Here is a 17,129-nt window from a genome sequence, read left to right as displayed (position 1 = left end):
CAAACCTGCAGTATGTATTGGGGAGGTTTTCTGCAGATTAGAATTATTGTTCTTGACAATCATGACATTCACAGCTCTGCTTTACTGATTTTATACTTACATCTAAATCTCAAAAAATGCACTCTATTTATTACCTCAAGTGATAAGGGAAAGCATCCCTCTAAAGGTTTTAGATTTTTCCGTACTTTTTGTGAAGAAACAGCAAATAATTGGAATCCTAAAGGTTTTAGATTTTTCTGTACTTTTTGTGAAGAAACAGCAAATAATTGGAATCCTGTGTTGCTTTTGTGCTATTTGAAGGATTAACCTCTCCTCAGTTCCTGGACAATACATATATTAAGTACACTAAGTGCTGTGATTAGAGCTTAAACACTGTTTAAATAAGACACATCTCCAACGCATCCCCTTGTAAAGCATAATTTATCATTATTCTGCAATTATGTTAAAGTGCTAGTGTACAGGAATCTTCTATTTCACCCAGTTCATCAGATAGGCTGATGAAAGAGATTTGTCTCTATATTCATTCTTGGAGTGTTTTCTGAGTACACACAAAATTCTCAGCATTTAAAATTATACTCCTGAAAAGCACTGCTTTTTTACCCAATACCTACATTCCTAATAGCTCACTAAATAGACAGACTAAATCTAGCTCAGATATACCTAACCATGGCTATGGTCACAGTTCCCTTTTTGATGGAGAAATAGGTATCTACTTTTTAGACTATACATAATCTAGGAAAGGCTAAGGTGAAAAGATGGGGTAAAAATGACAAAAAATCCTATAAATATTTCAGGCTTTCTTACACAGTGGACAGTAGGAAAAAAATCTGCAAGCAATAATATCTACACAAAATATTTGTTATTGACATAAAGGCAGGGTTGGTAGTTAGCTGAATGCAGAAAAGCTTTGCATTTTTGCTGCAAGAGACAGTAACAGCTCCAGCCTCCCAGCTGGTCAAATATAGAATCTAAAAAATTCTGAGAAATTTCAGCATATGATGGCAATCTACCAAAAAAATCCAAACAAAGCCAGACAAAACTCAAAACAAACAAACAAACAAAAACCCCACCACCAAACCAAAGTAGAAAACATTAATAAAGGGATATAATGAGCTTAGAGGGATATAATGAGTTGTCAGGAACACAGTCGTCCAAAAGATTCATTTTTCAAGGTGACTCATTGCAAAGAATGCAAGTTCATGCCATTCATCAGTGAAACTTGACCAAAAATACAAAGAAAAAGGTTCATCTAATCTCTGCAATCAAGCACTTATGTCTTAAGTTCTGGAGCAGGTGATTTATCTTCAAGACTTCAACCATTTCACACATGTATTTTGAAATTGTCCAACAAATGCAAAAATTACTCATAGGGGACTCAGAGGCAGCAGAAGCATTTAAGGCTCATTTCCGTAGGAAGCCAGGCTGCAGCAAATTTAATTAAAGTTTTTAGTAAGAGTTTGGCATTTTACTAAAAAAACACAGAATTACCAGAACAGACAGTAAGTGCTGGGGCACAGCATCCCATCCTCCCTCCCATCCTATGTGGTGGAGGCCAAAGCCTCATGCAGAAGCTAACAGGATGATTATCTTGAGGAGGATTATGCTGCACAGAGTAGCTGAAGTCTGCCTTGGTGAGAATTAAGTCCATCATCCTTACTGGTCAGCTGAACTGTTTTCTTCTGCCATACTTCAGATAAATTATCAATTGGTCTTCTTTAAAATGAGTGCATCTCAAAGAACATTGATATAAGAAGATGGCATTAAATGTATTTGAAGATTTATTTTTTTTTAAGAACTAGGGAGTCAAGAAAAGGAATCAAGAGGAAAAAGTAATTAATTCTCTTATAAGAAATAAAAGTCTGCCACACTAAATTAGCAGAGTATGATTATAATATAGTCTATATCTGACAATCTTAGCAATAAATGATTGAGCCATGATCTGTTCTACAGGAAATGCCAAGATGTGACTCAAGAAGCTCAACACAAGGTAAAAACATTGTGAAAGTACTGCTTTACACCTTGATATGGAAATAAAAGTCCGTTCTTGGGGTTTAATTTCTCATTTCTAAGCAATATAGAGAAGGAGCACCCCCCAACACATTCTCTCCATTCTGACAGGATGCAGATAATGCAGAAATTACTACAGGAAGCAGTTACTCCAAAATCAGAGAAGTACTTGCATCTTAGGGACTCAAACAGAATGAGAATCACTGTCTCACAAAGTAAAACCTTCACCCTGGAAACATGTCCTGATTAGACTCAGGGCAGACATGCATCACATCACCACGAGTATTTATAAACATGGATAATAAGCTTGTTCAGAGAATTAGCAGTTCACAAGAAAACAAGTCTTGTATCTTTGGGTGGTAGTTCAAATGCAAGCTAGTGAGAAGAAATGTAAAATATTGGACACTTTTTGCACAAGCAGTAAATAAAAAGCTACCAGATGCTGCATACTGCTCTGGATAGAAAACAGGAAAAGAAAATAAAATCTCAGCCTCATAATCACTGACATTTTGGAAAGTCTAAGTAAAATAGTTTACTTTAATTAGATAAGATGTTCCTTGTTCTGTTGAAGAAGAGGAATAAGATCATTTTGGAAGAATCCACAGAGTATTGTTTTGCAATGGCTCACTCTTACTCTCATCATACAAACAATAATAACAACAATGGTAGCACCTCAGTTTCAACTGCACCAACATACCACTTGGCTCACCTCATTTTAAAATAAATAGATAATGTTAGGGTTAAATTTTAGTTATACTCACAAGGGAAAACAAAAAAAAACACCTCCTCACCTGCACAGCAAAGTCAAAGCAATCAGATCTGCAGACAGTGCCCACAATGAAGGCTGAAAATGGTGCTGACCATGGCCAAAGGGACACCATTGATTGAGGTTACACCCAGGAAGCCAAACATTTCATCTGCAGCACATGCTGAGCATCAGTGCTGAATCAAAAGTGAAACTGCAGAATGCAGCTGTGTGACTCTACTGGTGCTTCCTTCCGGGGTGGAAAGGTAACAGCTGTCACAAGGGCAACTCAAAGCTTTCAGTCATAATGCCTTGTCAAATGCAAGTCAAATTTAAATGGACTAGGAAATATGAAAAAACATACTTTCTGAAACAGCTTTCATTTCCCTTAATGTCAAGGGAGGGTGCTAGATAATGGGGTTAGGATGGGCTAAAAGTGAGAAGAAAAACTGAACAGAAACTTCAAAGAGTTGGGAGAGACATCTTGAGTCTCCTATAGTTGTGGCTACATTCAGCAGCCAGTAAGGAACAAATAAGCAACACATGAACAAAAACATTTAATATAAATAGTTCCTCTCTTAATTTTACACTGATTACAGAATGCCAGATTGCAGATTAAATATATAGGTTTTTTAAAACATCTGCAACAAACAAATTAACTAATATTTACATCAAAGTTCTCTTATTATCAGAACAAAGCAAAGATGTCCTTCAGCCATCTTCCACTAAAAACAAAGTAAAGTCAAAGCAAAGCAAACCAATGTTGTATGTGCTTTTTGAGGATGACATAAAAAATATTTTATAAGTCTATTCATTACTTCTAAACATTACACAATTTAAGTGATTTTTACTTCAATTTCACTTTTACCTCCAGAAGCTGGTTTCAGTTTATTGGATTATTCAGCATGTTAACAGGAAAGCACCAGAATAACTTCATGTGTATGCATGTTTATGTTTTTATAAAATGTGCATTAGGTAACCCTCTCTTAAAACCAAGGATTTGAAGATAAATTAGAAATTACCACTCTATACCTTTGTCTTTATCAACATGTAATTTCCCATTGTGAACAAGACACAGACTGAGTACAAGTTTCTGTGAACTAACAGAACAAAAATAAAGTAATGAAATTCCCACTGTATTCCTCACTACATCAAGCATTATCCATTCCTGTCCAACTTAAAAGCCCAAGGTGGCAGCTTCCCAAATACATCTGGCTCTTCATGTGCATTTATGCATGTGTTTGAGAGCCTGTATGGTAAAGAAAGAATGCATCAAATCCAAAGGCAGCTGTGGAATTAAATTCCAGATCTATGAGCCTGGATTGTGTTGGGAGGAAAAGGGGAAGACCTCACCCACCCCAGCACATGGCAGAAGCTTCTCTTCAGCTGCCATTCTAATCAGACAGACAAAGTGATGAAATATTGCAAGTAAGAAAGTTACCAACCAAGTTTTAGTGATTTCTAAGAAAGGCCTACAAAAGCATTCCATCTGCCAAAGACAAAGTTCTATCATTTACAATAATGTGCAAAGGATGGAAGTATCATGAAAAAAGAATGAATGAAAAATTAGTTTAAACTACTACTGTGGTTCTATTTTGCCCCACTGACAATGAATCTGCATCACTTTGGTTGAAGTACTATAGATTTTTCCCTATTACTGAAGTTAGGGCTGATAAAGTTTGCTATTTTAAAAGACCTGAGCAAAAACTAAACGGAAGAAACAAAATTTGCATACAGGAGTAAAACTTCCCAAGATGGAAAAAACCCCACATTTTTAGATCATTAACTCAAGATATTTTATTGTAATATGTGGAGAAAACAATGACCATGAAATGGATTTTCCTTGCTAATGCTGAGTAACATTGCAATAAGTACCCTAAATTAACAATTGTTCTAAATACGGAATATTTTTTAATGAGAAACAAGAGATGGAATGTGTTTGTGCATATCAGTACACAAAGCTGCAATTAAGGCTTTGTGTCTGTTCTGAATATTGTGCCTTCAAAATGAAGCAGAACAGACTTAATGAAAGTTGAGAGAAAAAAAAATCAGGACTACAGACAAGGACATGAGGAAGGGTTTGATGGTTCCTTTGATGGCAGACCAACTTTGGTTCAACATTAATAAATGGAGACGCAATAATCAGTTGTACCTGACCAAATATCCTCTTACACAGAGGTAGCATGCAAGCAACTTTGCTTTTATACAAAGGGGCAATCCAATTTCACATTCTTCAGTATTTTCTGCTCCCTGACACGTATTTGTGCCAGCTCCATCTGGCCTTGCACAAAGCAGAAATACAGCCCAGGCCCATTTTCTTCTTCATATACTTGCTACTCCTACATCTCCCATCTTCTATCATAATCCAACCAAAATGTTCTACAAGAAAAAATCTATACATGGAATTAACTATAAACATTTGCATACGGACAAATTTTACTTAAAGGCAGAAACTGACAGCAGAGCTGTGGTGAGCTGCAATGAAGATGGGGCTGTGGACATAAAGGTACTAATTATGGAAAACAAAATGTGAGCTTGAATGAGATGGACCTCTAAGAGAAGAATCTTAAGAAACCTCTGCTCCATCACTGTGTCCTGGAATTAACATTTTAACAGAGCACATCTCTTTCAGTTCAAGCCTCATTTATAGCTCAGGTACAACACATGGCCTCTTTTGGGGATATTTCCATGTCCTGCATTCCTGTAACAACAATCTAAGGCACTAAAGGAGCATTCATTTAAGTGGAGAGTGAGCATAGCTCAGAGCAGAGCACTTCCAAAAAGCAAATGGAAATAAAAAGCTTCATCTACATGCAGGAGAACTTAAACCTGTTAGGCCAATCTCTACACCAATGGCCTCTTAAAGTACTTGTGTCAGCCTGCAGCAGACAAGCCCCAGTGGCTCAGTGAAGGAGTCCCAGGAGTGACCTCCTTGAACTTGTAGAGCTCCTCTCCCAACTCATGGGTCTCCCCACCCCTGAGAAGAATCACCTTTTCCATGAGATCCAAGATTCTGGGCCCTTCTGTTTGAATCTCCAATATATCTATTCAAAGATTAGCATTAGATTAGCATTAACAACCTAACTATGTGCACCCATCCAGAAACAAAAAGCTCAAACCTCAAAAGACCCCACACTACCTCAGGTGCAAGAAACAAAGTCATCCCAGTAAATCGAGAAGTACAAACAAAGCAGAGACAGAAAACAAATGTTCTAAGCCATACACAGTATCCCAGCTTTTGTATCACAGTAACTAATTTTAGCATTATTAACGAAAAGGCATGGGTTTTTTTTCAATGAAGAACAAAAACACTGTGTCAAAAGATAATTAAGGCAGAATTTAAAGGTCTTTAGAAAAACCTTCTTGCCTAAATGCACCATGAATTAGTGCGTCTTACAATCACAAAACACTTATTTTCAGCAAGTTTTGGAAAACCAACACAAAGATATTCACCCTTTGCCATATAAAACCTGAAACTGAAGCTGGCATCTCACAGAGATGAAAGACAGCAGACCCTAACAAGCATTACAGAATCCAACTCCTGGTTAAATATACAGGCACATCAAGCTTGCTGTCAGTGAGGCCAACAGTGTAAGAAGAGACAATACTGCTTACATGATGGGTTCTAAGCACAGGGTAGGGATCTCATTGAGCAAAAGGAATCTCTGAATGAAGTGGGTCTCAATTCCTTCCCCCTTACAAAATTTGCCAGGATTTATTTTCTTTCTTCTTCTAATAAATCTATTAATTTTAAAATAAATAAATACAGTCAGTTATCATTCATATATTTTCTTATGATTGTTTTGATTAAGCAGTGTGGTGCATGGAAATAATTTGTAAGGCTAGTAAATTTATAAATACCTAACAAAAATAATTATTGCTAGTTAGTTAAGCCTGTGTTCATCGTCCTCTAATTTAGAGATCCCGCAAACCTGCAGTGACTTGCAGGCCTAGACACTGCTTTAAGGGCTGATGGAAAGAACTTTTTTTTAAAATCTCACCCATCCACTAGAACAAATCAATCTTTATGGGGAACCAAGAGAGAAAAATTACAGTGTGTGCAGGTACTCCTGCGATCCAGCCCAGTGGAGTGATCTGTTCTGTAGTGTTGCCATAGAAAATGCAAAGGAAGCCTGCAATTAAGGACGAGGTCACACTTAAGCAGAGATATTATGTAAATATCAGCCAGCCAGCACCCTGCGAAAAAAAAAAAAATAAAAAAGGCCTCATCCTGCCAGCCCTCCAAGGGCAGGCCTCGGGTTCTCTCCTCGAGCATCGCTGCCGGCAGGACCCGGCTTGCAGGAGCAGGTGCCAGCGCCGGAGGCTGCCCGGGGACCCCCGGCACCGCAGGTACGGCCCGGCCGGGGGCGGTCAGTCCGGGATGCTCCGGGCCGTCAGTCGGGATGCTCCGGGCCGTCCTGCCGCCGTGCCGCGGCTACCGGCGGGGCTGGGGGAGCACGGGGAGCCGGGAGCTGTCCCGGCCCCTCCGCGGCCGCGCCCCGGCCCGCTGATGGCTGCGGGGGAGTTGCGGGAGGGCGGGGACCGGCAGGGACCGGAGGGTCGGAGCCGTCTCGCCCCGCCTGGGGACGCGCAGCCCCTGCCCCGCCAGGACCGGCCCCCCTTCCCGGGGCTTCCTCGCCCGTCGGGTCACCGGCACGGACGGGCGAGCAGAGAGGCGCACAGCCTCGCCCCGCCCCGGGATGCACTTTTTTTCCCTTAGGCATCTCGCACGACCAAAGTCTCCGAGCGCGGCAGCATCCTCCCTCCCTCCATCCCTCCATCCATCCTTGCATCCCTCCGTCCTCCCTCCCCTGCCACGCCGTGCCCGCGCCGCCCCCGCATCGCCCACTCGTGCCCGCCGCCACTCACCCACTGCGCGGCCGGCGACGGCGGCAGGGCCCGGCCGATCCCTGCCCGCTCCTTCCCCAGCGCTCCGCGGGCGCGATGCGGAGCAGCAGCGGCGCAGCAGCCGCACCTCGCTGCTGCCGGGTCCCTCCCCAGCTGTCACCGGCGGCCCGCCCTCGGGGGCGGCGGCGGCCGGGCCCTCCCGCGGCCCCGCCCCGCGCCCGCCGCCGCTCGGGGCGCGATGGATCCGCGATGGAGCCGCGATGGATCCACGATGGAGCCGCGATGGAGCCGCGGTGGAGCCGCGGTGGAGCCGCGATGGATCCGCGGTGGTGGAGCCGCGATGGAGCCGCGGTGGATCCGCGATGGATCCGCGGGGCTGCGGCGCCGGGAGAGCCGCCCCGCACGCCATGGGCACCGCGTCCCCTCGCTCGGTCCCCGCTTCAGCAGGTGCGGGCACGTCCGGCACGGAGTGCCCAGGGGAGGGACCCATTTAATATTTTATGTCACGCAAGAATTAGACACGGAGTTGTCCGATCAGCTCAGCTGCCGGACGCCTGTAAATCCTGATGCCATTTAAAACCTCGTTCTTTTGTCAGAATGGAAGAGAATATCAGCTCGAAGCTCCCGGGCCCGGGCTTTGCTGGGGGTTTCAATCCAAACTGACTCCTCCATGCATCGGCTGTAAATGCACCTTTACTAAAATGCTCCTCGTGGTTATGTTTCTGTTGATCCAGGTTCAGTGATGATCCACTGATCAGCAGAAATGTGGTTTTGTGAGCCAAGCACCAAGACCTCAGAGATTGGGAATGGTCATGATAACTGGCTCAGTATTATATTGATGTTTCATACAGAATTGGTGTAAACTGGCCTCAAATCAAGGAGAAAATAAACCAGTTTACCACTCCATTTGTTCTGCTGTTGTTGCAGCTGCTGCTGTAGTGCTAGGTTTGGACTTATTTTAAAAAGACAAGATGGCAATGGGAAAAGAGATTTGAACAGGAAACACAATATACAAGAAACGTGTATCAGCCTCAGAACATGCTCAAAGAAGTATGTTGGTGGAGTTCAGCACAGAGCTTCAGTATTGCAGATAAAACTAACTCTGTTGAGTTAGTTAGGCCACACTGAATGACTGAAATCCAAATTGGAATGCACATTTTAACAGTCAAGTCAATTAAACAGAAACACCTTATGAGACTAAAAGGGAATATGCATTGCTGGTTGATGTGAAGCATCACTTAAATCTCTTTCCAAAGGGAGGCATTTCAAACAAGACCTAAAGGAATTCTTGTAGCCAGAATAACCCCAAAAGTTCCTTCTCTGTAAGAGAAAATGCAGCTTTTGATTTTAAAAGCAATACAAATTGAATGTCCCAGTTGTTGTTAATTATTTCATATAGTTAATTTTTACCATTTTCTCAGAAAATTTCAGGTAGAAATGTTTGATACTGAGGCTTTTAAAAAATGCCAACACATTAGTGGAACACAACATTAGTGGTTGTGTTCCAAGTCTGGATTAATGAAAGCAGAATAAGCAGCTTGTTATGCTTTAGCTGCTATCTAAGTGTTCTTCATAAGAGTAGGAATCTGGGGCCTGAGTTCTGGCTCTGGTCAGGGAGAGAGGGAATTTGAGCTCATAAATAATATATGCAAGGGTTCATATTAGTGTTATGTCTTGTGCAAGGATGCAGTGTTGTGTTCTGAAAAAAAGCAGGATGCTCTGTATAGGATTTGCTTGGAATGGGTTGGTGCATAGGGTTGTTACAGGCAAAATATTTTCTTAATAAATAATTTCCACTTGAACTTACTTGAAAATAAAGAAGAAAGTATAGTTTATATCTTAGTTAGCACTTTGTTTCTCAGTATTTTTCATTAATAGAAATGTTTCAGCTTTTTTTTTTAATTAATATGAATTTGATTTAATTTAAAAGTGAGGTGATTATCTTGGTTGCACAGAGTCAAAACTATTACCCACCTGTCAGACATGGCTCTAATACCTGCTGTTCCATTCATTTGGAGAGCAACAATCACTCCATGAACCCTAAAGCATTCTTTTGAGAGCTTGGACTTTGATATCCACTAATATCTAGAAGCTGAGGGACACACTGCACTGTCTGTGCTGCACAGATTTATTGTAAAGATGGTCCCATCCCCAAGGAACAAGTGCTGTTAGTGGTCATGGAATAGCCAACAGACTGGCGTATTAGGAGAAAGTGAAGATTTACCTGGCCTGGTTTTGGTTTGCCTGCTTATTTACAGCAGTGTTGTATCTTACTGGAAGAAAACTACTGGGTCAAGCCCAAGTTCACACTGGAATTCAGAGGGTTGGCCAAAAATTAATCCTGATATATCCTGGTGACTGTGGTGTCCCTGCTGATGTGGGAAGGTTCTGAACAACACAAAGAGTGTGGAGCTGTGAAATCCAGAAGATGTCTGCAAAGGAAGAGAAGTATTTTGCCCAGCTATCCACTGATTTATTACTGGCCAGTGTGTTACCAGCTTCCTACCTCTGCTATTAGTGACTACTAAAGCAGACTGAAGTATTGGATCTGAAAAGTGGTGTGTGAGACATCAGCAAGAAAATACTTGCCTCTGTTCTGAATTCCTTAAAAATCAATGCAAATTCTTCATTTATTTCAGGAGGAATAAAACTGACTCTTCAAAACTACACTTAAAAATGCCCTAAAAACCTCTTGGTAACTTTACAACTATGCAATTTAGAATTAGAAGCACTTTGATTTTATTGCACTCATAATGCAGTAACTATATTAAGTAGAAAGCAAAATAAAATTTCAAGGACAGGCCATAATTGAAAAGTTAATTCATTTTTAATATTGATATTCTCATTTTAAGAGCTTTAATCCTGCAGACTAGCAGAAGAATATCAGACTCCTTGCTCTAAATTTGCCTTTTAATCCTAATAAAAATCTCTTATAAACAGAGGTGGTGCTCCTGTTCAGTTAAAGCTCAAAGCATGAGAAGTTTTTAAAACTTCAGTTCTTTTTGTAATGCCTTAAGCTTTTACATTCTTTTATTTTAAAAAAATCCTAGAGCACATTTGAAACTGATTTACACAGAGGGGACCAGCTTATTTGCTGCTGTAAATGTAAAAGTGGTGCCTTGATTTTTTTTTAATTATTGTTGTTGTTGTTATTGTTAATATTATCAATTCTATTATTTAGAAATCAGAAATACACACTCAAAGAACAGGTTTTTTTAAACAGTGTGTTTTTTCCCATTGAAATGCAGCCATCTGCAGGCAGTTATATAATAGTGCATAGCAACAGTACAACAATTATGTGCAATATATGGCTATATTTAAAACTTCTTACAGCATTGAATGTTAATACTGCTCAGGACAAGAAAGAGAAAATTTCTTTTATGGGGAACCTTGATTTTACTGACTATAATTATGCACTTTCAAGGATTTGGGTGTGATCTTTTATGGAAATTATTTTTCTAGAAAAGTTGGATTCAAGAACATCTCCTTCAGAAAGCCCGGGAGATTCAGAGTCATTGAAATGGAATGAGGTTTATTCTTCTAAGTTATTGTGGCATTGTGAAACTTGCAGTGGATTTGCATTTAAAACAGTCATGTTTTAGCATTCATTCAAGTTTTTTTAAGAAACACTATTTCCAGATTCAAGCTTTCTGGAAAGAGCTGGCCTGATTTTCTGTACTTGAGATGTGCTTTGCTCAGAGAGCTGGCTGCTGAGTGTCTGTGTATGGGGTGCCTGGGCTCTCTGCATTGTGGGTGAATCTCTGGCAAGGCTGCCCTGGCCCTGGAGCAGAGGTGCCTTTTATACACCCCAAGAGAATCTGTCTTGCTGTGCAGTTGTTACAAAATCCACAGTGGCACCAACACATGCCAAAAAAAATAAAAAAAATCACCTGCCATGCTGCTGAATTTCAAAACACAGGATGCGTGTCTGCTGTTCCAAAGGGGAAGTGGTGCTGGAGTGTCCCACAGCTCACAAGGTGGGACCAATAAAGGTTTGGCCAAGGTCAGAACCTGCCCACACCTGCCAAGAGTTGTGTGTGCATTGTATCAATTCTTTCAACAACACATAGTCAGAATCTAATTTTCTTTTACAAATGGTCAAAACACTGATATGACAAGTTGCAGTGTATGTTCTTGGAGGCGTTCTCCCATCTCCCATTCTCACCCTAGTGATGGGTTCTGCCTTAGGTGGGTGAAGGTATAATACCCAGAAATAGCATGTGCCACAAAATCCTGCTTTTAATAGGGAATAATTAACATGCACAGGTAAAAATAGTGGCCTAAGGAAGTAGACTGCAATTAAGAGTTGAAATATGTAGTTTAACAATCATAACTTGTGTTTCTGTATTGTACTAGATAGATTGTACCACATTCTTTTGTGTGTCAGCACGTGTCTGAGCAGATATGTATGCACTTTTAATGTTTCCTTGCACCTGTTTTAGAGAAGTCACTTATTCCTTAATAGAGGGGGAAGAGTCTTCTGGGGATATACATCCTGAAATTAGGATTTATTGTAGGCTTTATGTACAGCTGACTTGGTTAAAAGCTGCCTTGCTGTGCAGTCACCTATCAAATTAAAAATGACAATATAAATAGATGAAGTTAATGACTATGCTGTGGAATATGGGAATAAACATTTGACTCGTTAAAACAAAAGGGAAAATGGAAGATTCACAATATATTAATCCATTTGTGGTCAAAGATGCTGCTATAGAAGGAAGCACTAGTGCTTTGGATGGCAATTGATTTCTCATGCTGCACTACCTGCAGAGCCCTCTTTAATGCGTTGCTGAGATGATTAGCTGTAATAAGGAGAGGCTAGGGATTAAAACTGTAAAAATAACAGCCATTATACTTCTTAGAAGGAATTCTCTGAGGATGTGTGCCCGTGGCTCACTCACGCTTGCTTTACTACGTGATGTACTGAGCTAGTCAGAGCTTTGATGGAAAAAGGCTTCTAAACATGGCTTTAAAATCATGACATTTTGGTGGACCAGTTTTTCTCTTCAGGATTATTTTTTCTTTCTTTTTAAGAATGAGTTGCTAATGACCACCTTGACTTTCTGAAGACAAGTCTTCTAATATAGTATATATTGATAATATTACGTAAGTTCATCAACTCTCGGGATGTAGCATCGCTCTTATTGAAACTTAACGTGCAATGGGAAAAATAAATGAAAATACCCTTTACTGATCTTCTAATTAATATCAGAATTTTATCAGACAGAATATTTAAGTATTGCTACAGCAGTTTATATGTTTAGAGCATAGGTGAACTTTTCTTGCACCTATGGACTCAAAACTGCTGTTTCAGGACATGATACAAGGTTATGCATCATTTAAAAGGATAGTAGCTAGCTGGAAATGCCCTTTAAGATCTACCACAGTTTCTGTTATGCACACTGATGTAAATCTTCAATCAGTATTTAAAATCAATAAATGCTCTACTGCTGTCATGCAAGGTCTTTGTTTGAGGGGAATATTGAGGAATTCCCCTGGAAGTAGCTTTCTTAGAGAATGAAAAAAGGTTGCTCTCATAAAGTTGACCTTTGAGAACAAATAAAGGTTGATAGTAGGAAGTGAACAGATAGTCCGATAAATTCCTTCCCTTTTCCATATTAAAAGAGAAAATGAGCGGAAGATTTGTTTATCTTTGGAAAGCAGTATGTAACTGAGCACAGGTGTGTAACATCTGCTGTTTCTCACTTGGAAGCAGGTCTCTTCAAAGACAGAGCAGGACTTTGAATGCTGAATGTGGTCTTTTCTTTAGAGGTAGAAACTGTGTAAGACCAGTTACTAACCAAAGGTACTGGAATCACGGAGTTTACCTTGTGGAAGATGAAATGAGCCCTTTCATTACTCATCCTAGAGATGCATTACCATACTCAGTGAAGATACCAAAACTCCTTCTGTACTATCATATTCTTGTAAATGCTCAGAAGCAAAATAACTTAAATTATTCCTTGCTGTCTGGTTTCTGGTGGCGCAGAACTTGGATGCTTTTGTGTGTAATAAAAGTATATTTAATCTCTCTTAAGTGTATTTAATTTCTGTTAAATGACAGCTTAATATGCAACAGAGAAGAAAGAAAATATTTCTCAAGTTTAAAAATCAGTTGCCTTGGGTATAATTAATATTAAGAAAAAAAAATTGTATCAATTGCCCATATAGTTTTGGTCTCCTTTTACCACTTTAAAGGCAATGTTACTAAATTCAATAAAACAGGCTGCAATAAGCAGAAAGTTTAGACAGGATTAATGACATTAGTTCTGTCTTTACAATGTTTATCTTTAGGAAAGGTACCAAATTGATTATTGCCTTAGAGTACGCTGCTCAGAGTTCAGTGACAACTTGAGTAATTAAGAGTGTATAAACATAGACTTCTATCCAAATAACATGGAGTGCACTTACATTTTCTTGTGGCCCCCTTTTTTCTTTAAAAAAATAATTGGGACTAGAATAGAGCAGTTCAGTTGGAAGGGACCTACACCAGCCCTCTAGGCCAACAGCAATGTATGCTGATGGAGATTGCCAGTACCATTTTGTGATGGAGGGTGGAGTCCCATGGCAAATAAAGACTAAGAAAAAATGGGGATGCATGTCAAACAAAATTTAATTAAACTGTGTAATTGCAGGCTCAGATAAACAGTAACACTATGAAAGTGTTGTGAGTACTGCCATAAGATGGTATTATACATACACCAGCTTGGAAAAGGCTCTCAGTTGCTGTCTAGCCACAGTAATGTCATAGTGGGTTCAAACAGATCAAGGGGGAAGCTGATAGCAGAAGGTATCAGTGAGTTAGGCTGTGAGAAGATACAAGGGATGTACAATGGAGGAAAGGGCAGTCAGCAGTAGAGGTGACCAAACTGCTGAGGAGCCACAGCTCACACTGTGCACGAGCTCTGGTTGTTCACAGCCCAGGGGCTCGTGGCTGTGCTGCCTCCAGAGGCACCATGGCCAGTCTCCATGGGGGCTCTCAAAGGCTGGCTCCAGCCACAGTACTTTGTAACATGGACTTCATCCTCTGTGCCTCTTCCCATGATGATTCATGATTTACTTCAAAAAGAGAAGGCTGCCAGGATGACAAATTTAGGCTGCAGATCCTGTGTGCAAATTAATTCTCTCTCTGTGCAGTCTTTCCAATTTCCCAAAGCTCATCTAAGGAGGCTGCAGGGCAAAAAGAAGCAAAGAGAACACAATTCATACCCCAGAGCTCAGTGTATGAAATGTGTTTAATCTGCTAAAAAAGGTAAAGCTCATAAAGCAACCGGATGTGCTTGGAATTTCTGCATTATTTCCCTAGCCTATTATTTTTATTTATTTAAGATGTCAATGCAACTGCATTTGGAATATAGCCTGCTTATCTCCTACAGAAGCCTTTCTTGCTCACATGGAATGAGTCAAGCACAGTGTGTATCAAACACTTTGTGGTGCCAGACATGAGGCAGTGTAAGGCAAAGTATTTCTCTGCTTCAAAAAAGGAATGTTCTCTTGCCTAAAGTGAAAATGAAACGGAACCTCCAAAGGCATTCTCTGTTCCTCATGTACCTATCAAAGGGCATAACAGTATTGAATTATTTAGGTAACTTTCCCTATTAGACTGTGTTCTTTTATGAATCATTTCAAGTGGCTTGGGCCCTAACCAGAAAAAGTCTTTGCAAATTCTAAAGACTTTGAGAATTACCCAAAGGAAGGATTTTAGGAGAGTTAAAAATTTATAGCCAAAAAAAACTTACGAACCTCAAATTGCATTTTTATGAAATAATCTTTTTAATCTTAAGGATGTGCTGGTTTTGGCTGGGGTAGAGATAACTTTCTTCACAGTGGCAGGTGTGGGGCTATGTTGTGGATTTGTGCTGAACACAAGGTTGATAACACAGAGATGTTTTTGTTATTGCTGAGCTGAGCTTACACAGAGCCAAGGTCTTTTCTGCTTTTCACCCTCCACTCTGGCAGGAAAGTTGGAGGTGAATGGGGGGCTGGGAGGAGACACAGCCAGGACAGGTGACCCAAAATGACAAAATGGGATAATGCAGACCACGTGACATCATGCTCAGTGTATGAAGTGGGGTGAGGGAGAAGTAGGTAAGGAGGAATAATTGGGGTGATGGTGTTTGCCTTTGTTTCTCTTTCCAAATCACCAGTACGCATGATGGGTCCTGCTGTACTGGAGATGGCTGAGCACCTGCCTGCCCATGGGAAGCAGTGAATTAATTCTTCATTTTCTTTCCTTGTGTGTGTGGCTTTTGTTTTCCCTGTTACTCTGTCTTTATCTCAACTCATGAGTTTTCCAGCTTTTACTTTTCCAATTCACTTCCTGATCCTGCTGACTGGGGGAGTGAGCAAGCAGCTGCCTGGGGTGAAAACACATCACATAACTTAAAAAAAACAACCCTCCCTGCCCTCTCTCACTCCACTAAAATGCCAGGCTAGACAACTGAAGGGAGTCTAACTCAAGAATTAAATTGGTCATTTTTTTTTTATCCTGTGCCCCAAGAGCTTCTTGAAGATTTGTTTCTTATTCCCACTTTGCTATTGAAAGTTTTATCTTAAGACCAGATGACACCTTGATCATGTGCAAAGAGCAGATCTGTGTTATGAAGCTTAATTAATGCAATGATTCACATAAGTATGTCAACCAACCCACAAAAAATAAAAGGCAAATGTATCACTGTATTCAAATTGCTAACTGTGAATATTGTCAACCTTGTGTTAGCAAAGCATTATGCTGATTGGATATCTAAATTTGGCTCTTTCTAAATAAGTCTCTGATCAGTAGTCTTAGCTGTGTCCAGCAGAAAAAGCTTTTTAGGTTTTCTCACCAATCTTAGTGAGATTGACAGAAGTAGGAAGTAATAAGAGAATATTCTAAATAACATGCATTTAAAAAGTGATATATTGCAACATGCAGTTGCAATTGAGTACTTATCAATGTTCTGAAGCTCCTCAAAACTTCTTTAAAAGAAGAGTGATTCACAAAGTGTAGTAATCTGAATAATAAAGAAATGTTGATAAAAATCTCAAAGTTGGACAAAATGTTGATACATTATCTGAACTATCTTGTTCTCTGAAGCATTATTCCTAATACCTGGATATCCCTTTAGCAGTTTGTATTGCCTCCTCTCAAAAAAACCCTCTGATGATGGTTGTAGAGATGGCCTGCTACAGTGTTCTTGTAAAGTTTTAATATCTAATCTAAATCTCATATGCTGCAAGTCATATCCTGTTCTAACCCCTTTGAGTACTAAAAAAAATTCTCTTTGCAAAATATTTTGCATATTTTGAAGTATCTTCTTTGCCAAGGCTAAAAGTCCAATTTTCCCACTTTTTTTTTCCTAAATTCCATCTAGGTTTCTGACTCACTGCTCTCCACTAGATTTTATCCATGTAATTTACCCCTTTCCAAAGTTTGGACCTGGATTTTGAAGTGTGGCAGCTGTGGCCTTACAAGCCTGAGTAGTGAAGGGATTACCTCCTGTATGCCTTGCATGCCACAATGGCACTTGCTTTTATTTGAAATAGAATG

General features: G+C 40.2%; 1 protein-coding gene across 7 annotated transcripts in view; it reads right to left on the bottom strand.

Annotated features, from left to right (window-relative positions):
- Nucleotides 1-7,709, bottom strand: part of JAKMIP1 (janus kinase and microtubule interacting protein 1) — a 230,248-nt gene extending 222,539 nt beyond the window's left edge. For 2 of the 7 annotated variants that reach the window (XM_063157614.1, XM_063157612.1), the window contains exons 1-2: nt 7,622-7,683; nt 6,806-6,949 (exon numbers count right to left, since the gene is read on the bottom strand). The gene's annotated coding sequence lies outside the window, so the exon portion shown is untranslated. Of the gene's footprint in view, nt 1-6,805; nt 6,950-7,621 lie in introns of all 7 variants that reach the window. The other 5 variants (XM_063157610.1, XM_063157606.1, XM_063157609.1 and 2 more) reach the window with 5 other exon arrangements.
- Nucleotides 7,710-17,129: the final 9,420 nt, after the last annotated feature.

The sequence above is a fragment of the Melospiza melodia genome, chromosome 5 (genome assembly GCF_035770615.1).
Source record: "Melospiza melodia melodia isolate bMelMel2 chromosome 5, bMelMel2.pri, whole genome shotgun sequence".
In the NCBI taxonomy this organism is placed as follows: domain Eukaryota; kingdom Metazoa; phylum Chordata; class Aves; order Passeriformes; family Passerellidae; genus Melospiza; species Melospiza melodia.
This window is presented reverse-complemented; position numbering and strand designations above follow the sequence as displayed.